General features: G+C 53.0%; 3 non-coding genes across 3 annotated transcripts; 2 read left to right on the top strand and 1 right to left on the bottom strand.

The window, feature by feature from the left end:
* Window positions 1-1568: 1568 nt before the first annotated feature.
* On the top strand, window positions 1569-1640 carry TRNAD-GUC. The gene has a single exon. It is a non-coding gene; the product is annotated as a tRNA-Asp (tRNA).
* Window positions 1641-1803: 163 nt separating this feature from the next.
* Window positions 1804-1875, bottom strand: TRNAD-GUC. The gene has a single exon. It is a non-coding gene; the product is annotated as a tRNA-Asp (tRNA).
* Window positions 1876-2606: 731 nt separating this feature from the next.
* Window positions 2607-2678, top strand: TRNAW-CCA. Its single transcript has one exon. It is a non-coding gene; the product is annotated as a tRNA-Trp (tRNA).
* Window positions 2679-5041: the final 2363 nt, after the last annotated feature.

Here is a 5041-nt window from a genome sequence, read left to right as displayed (position 1 = left end):
GAGTCAGCCTCTTTCGGGAGCAGCTACTGGTTCAGGTATTACGGGAATTCAGGGTGTAGGGGTGCCCTCCCTCCCCTAGGAAAGCGGTACATTTCCCTGCAGAAGTTAGTGTTCTTGCCCACGGCATTAATTGCTAATCTGCTGGTTCGAGTGCTCCTGGGAGCAGGGCCGGTGCAAGGATGTTTCACGCCCTAGGCGAAACTTCCACCTTGCGCCCTCCTCCGTCCCCGAGCCCTACGGCAGCTCCCTGCCCCCCCGGGGAGCCGTGCGGCAGCTCCCCACCCCCCCTCCGCCCTGAGGCGCCCCCCCACAGGGAGCCGTGCGGCAGCTGCCCGCCCCAGCTCACCCCTGCTCCACCTCCTCCCCGAGCACGCCGTTGCTGCTTCACTTCTCCCGCCTCCCAGGCTTGCGGCGCCTAAGCCTCCATGAGTGTCCATTTGATTCTTTGGCTTTCCGTTACTCTTGTCACACAGCACTGTGCTGAGTCCCTGCTGTGGCTTCTGTCTATCATAGCCTGGAGATTTTTTCAAATGCTTTGGCATTTCGTCTTCTGTAACGGAGCTCTGATAGAACAGATTTGTCTCCCCATACAGCGATCAGATCCAGTATCTCCCGTACGGTCCGTGCTGGAGCTCTTTTTGGATTTGGGACTGCATCGCCACCCGTGCTGATCAGAGCTCCACGCTGGGCAAACAGGAAATGAAATTCAAAAGTTTGCGGGGCTTTTCCTGTCTACCTGGCCAGTGCATCCGAGTTCAGATGGCTTTCCAGAGCGGTCACAATGATGCACTGTGGGATACCGCCCAAAGGCCAATACCGTCGAATTGCGGCCACACTAACCCTAATCCGACATGGCAATACCGATTTGAGTGCTACTGCCCTCGTCAGGGAGGAGTACAAAAATCGGTTTTAAGAGCCCTTTATATCGATATAAAGGGCTTTGTTGTGTGGACGGGTGCAGGGTTAATTCGGTTTAACGCTGCTAAATTCGGTTTAAATGCATAGTGTAGACCAGGCCTGAATTGGTCTTGTCAACGCTGGTTCTCCACTTGTAAGGTAACTCCCTTCATGTGCCAGTATATTTATGCCTGTATCTATAATTTTCACTCCATGCAGCTGAAGAAGTGGGGTTTTTTACCCACAAAAGCTTATGCCCAAATAAATCTGTTAGTTTTTAAGGTTCCACCAGACTCCTCGTTGTTTTAGTGTTAGGTTGGGGCAGGACGAGACGTCCTAAAAATCCTTGTTGGATTTTACGTGGTTTGCGGCTCACATGCCTTCCCCTCTCTGCGATTACCCTCACTGTTCCCCTTGTGTGTGGAACAGCCATTTTTTCCTTGTGGTTTTCATAGTTAGACAACTGGCTGGGAAGCGATAATAAAGTCTGAGGAAAGAAAGGCTGCACCGCCTTCTGCAAATTCTTTCACTCAGAGGGATCAGAAAGGTCACTGTGCATTGAAGATCTGAGTGAAGTCACTAGGAATCTCACAATTGACTTTAATAGGCCGTGCAGCAATCTCACTAAGGGATGTGTAATAGCCTCCTTGCTAAAGGTTCTAACAACCAAATCCTCGTTAGTATAGTGGTTAGTATCCCCGCCTGTCACGCGGGAGACCGGGGTTCAATTCCCCGACGGGGAGGTGAATATACATTTTATTTCCTGAACTGCTTTATTTTTTTAAGGTAACAAAAACTAAAATGTCGTTGATACCTAGAAACGTTCATTTCTTTAAAATGTTAAACACGCTTTAATTATTATTATTTTTTAAAAAGGCTAAAATAACGTTTCAAAAAATTCGGTGCCTCCCCGTCGGGGAATCGAACCCCGGTCTCCCGCGTGACAGGCGGGGATACTTACCACTATACTAACGAGGAGCTGCGTGACAGCAGCTCGGAGATGCTTCATTTGTAGCTGAACGAACTGGAACCGCCCTTGCCTGTGAACCCGCGCGGGTTGCAGGGCGGTGCTGAGGCAAAAGTCAGCGGGAGCCTTCCGGGCTCCGATACGGACGGAGCGGGTGAGGGCGCTGGTCTTGGAGAGGCACGAGATTAACGCGGCGAGGTACTGGGGGCCTTCGTGGGCGTCCCGAGGGTGCGGGCAGCGAGCGGAAGTGGAGCTGCTGGGTCAGGGAGTGGGGGGCTGAGGGGGGCACGGGGTGGTGGGTGAGTTGCTGCCGGGGATAGGTGGGCGGGCGGGGGGGTTGTTCTCTGGGGGCGGGGGCTGCTCGGGGAGGCTGCCGGGCTCTTCCCGCTCGCTCTGAGGCTGTTAGTGGCCGCCCCGCCACGTGCCGGGGGGAGGGGCGGGCGCGCTTCCGTCCGCGGCGGAGGTGCCAGGTTGGGGGCAAGGGGCCGTTAGGCGCCCTGGCTGCGAGGCTCGCGCGGGTCAGAGCCGGGAGGGGGGCGCGCGAGCGCAGCCGGGTCCGCGTGAGGCAATTGGCCCGTTCCCTGCCGCGGTCCGGGCGCGCAGGACAGAGCCCGTCACTGTCGGGCCGTGTCCCCAGCCCGCTTCGCCCCCGCGAGTTAGGGCTCAGCGGAGATACACGGGAGCAGCCGTTAGGTTGTGGCGGTTGGTGATTTCTAGCGCTGGGCGCCGCACTGCCCAGCAGGACCTCGTGGCGCAACGGTAGCGCGTCTGACTCCAGATCAGAAGGCTGCGTGTTCGAATCACGTCGGGGTCAAGTGGCATTTTTTTTTTTATCAGAGGGGTAGTAGCCGTGTAAAAGCTACAAAGAGTCCTGTGGCAGCTTATAGAGACTAACAGACGTTTTGGCGCATGAGTTTTGTGGGTGAATACCCACTTCGTCAGACACGTGTCAAGTGTTTTTGGTTCTTTAACCTCCTGCTCTGCATAACCCCCGCTGCCCCCCAGTCCTTCACCCTGATCTGCTCACTGCCATTAGCAGTGCTACGGGTGAGGACACAGCTACAAAATGGGGAGCGTCCAGAGCAGGAGACCGGCTGTCCGCATTTCTGTGACAAGAAACCGGGAGAAGGATTTTTTTTGTAGTCAATAAAACAAAACCTCAAAACCCCCATTTCCTTTCCCCCGTTTCACATCAATCACAGCGCGCAGCCTATCTCGCATTCACGCAGCTCCCTGCTGGGGGACCCAAGGGCACGTTAATGAGAAGTGAACAGTTCAAAGAAGATTTGAGTGTGAGAAAGAGGTTCTTCACCTTGTGCAGTAACTGTGGTTCTTTGAGAAGTGTCTCCCTATGGGTGAAAGCAGCAAAGAGTCCTGTGGCACCTTATAGACTAACAGACATATTGGAGCATGAGCTTTCATGGGTGAATACCCACTTCGTCAGATGCAAGCACCTATGGGTGCTGGGTGCTCCACTTTAGGTGTCTGCGTCCACCAATCTGAGGCTCACCAATACACCTACAGTGGAGCACCCATAGAGACACAACTCGAAGAAGAAGAAAAGGTTACTCATCTGGCACAGTAACGATGGTTTTTCGAGATGTGTCCCCCTATGAGTGCACCACTGTAGGTGTAGTCACATCCCTGGCCCTCAGATTGGGGATGTAAAGACACCTAGAGTGCAGCACCCATGGGGACACTAGCTGAAGAAGAATCAATATTTCCCGGTAAAGCTACATTTTCAGGAGAAGGGCTGTTTTGGCAGGCCACGTCTCAGCTACCACTTAAGCATGGTTTGGTTTGGTTTGGTTAGCTGGCTTTGTCCATTAAAATTATGAATGGTACCTGAATACTGCGAACTGCAAAAATAATAACTTTGAGGCACTGACCTCGTAAACTTATAGAGCAGAGACATGCTCCTTGGGCGTCCACACCTGGAGATGTATCCAGCCTCACCGGTATCTTAAAGGTTTTGCCTGACAATAAATAAAAATTGTTCTGACCAAGTTGTGATGCCTTGCAGTTATTATACTGCAGAATATACTCATCCATGAGTAAGGCTATGATTTAGTCCCGGGTATTTTTAGTAAAAGTCATGGACAGGTCATGGGCAATAAACAAAAATTCACGGCCCGTGACCTATCCATGACTTATACCCCTGATTAAATCTTGGCAGAGGGGATCATTACTGGGGGGAGGTGGGGCAGGTCTGGGGAGGCTGCTGCTGTTGGGAGCTGTTGGGGACCTCTGAGCAGTGGCTGCTCCAGCCACCCTGGGACCAATGCTGGGGGCCACTGACCACGGCTAATGCCGAGGGTCATCAACAGCAGCTTCTTCAGCCACCCTGGGACTGCTGCTGGGGGCCACCAACAGCGGCTGCTCTGACCCCCTCTGGGACCGTTACTCAGGCAATCCCTGGGGCCAGCCTCACTGGTTGCTGCTCGGGCAGTCCCCGGGGCCACCTGAGTAGTGGCTGGTGAGTCTAGCCCCGAGGCCACTCCAGCAGCGGCTGATGCGGCTGGCTGCAGGGATGCCTGAGTGGCAGGCTGCGGAGCTGCTTCGGCAGCGGCTGGTGTGGGTGACCCCAGGGCAACCTGAACAGCTGGCCCAGGAGCCAGCTGCTTGGGCAGCCCTGGGGTCAGCCACACTGGCTGCCACAGAAGTCATGGAGGTTGCAGAAAGTCATGGAATCTGTGACCTCCATGACAAACATGGAGCCCTATCCACGAGCCCCAAAATAAATTGTCTTGGGTGTAGAGTATCAGTGAGTCAACATTCTGATTTTAAAAGCAGCAAAGTGTCCTGTGGCACCTTATAGACTAACAGACGTTTTGGAGCATGAGCTTTCGTGGGTGAATACCCACTTCGTCGGATGACATGCATCCAACGAAGTGAGTATTCACCCATGAAAGCTCATGCTCCAAAACGTCTGTTAGTCTATAAGGTGCCACAGGACTCTTTGCTGCTTTTACAGATCCAGACTAACACGGCAACCCCTCTGATACTATTCTGATTTTACATTATTTGGACAGTTTTTACTTTTTATCCAGAAGAAAGAAAACATTCCTGGGACTGATTATTATGTGAAAAGAAAACAAAATGTAAATACAAGTGTAAGCACATGAGTTCATCACTATTTAGCTTCAGTGGAACTACTTGTGCTTAAGAGAAAGTGCT

The sequence above is a fragment of the Mauremys reevesii genome, linkage group 1, assembly GCF_016161935.1.
Source record: "Mauremys reevesii isolate NIE-2019 linkage group 1, ASM1616193v1, whole genome shotgun sequence".
Taxonomy (NCBI): Eukaryota; Metazoa; Chordata; order Testudines; family Geoemydidae; genus Mauremys; species Mauremys reevesii.
This window is presented reverse-complemented; position numbering and strand designations above follow the sequence as displayed.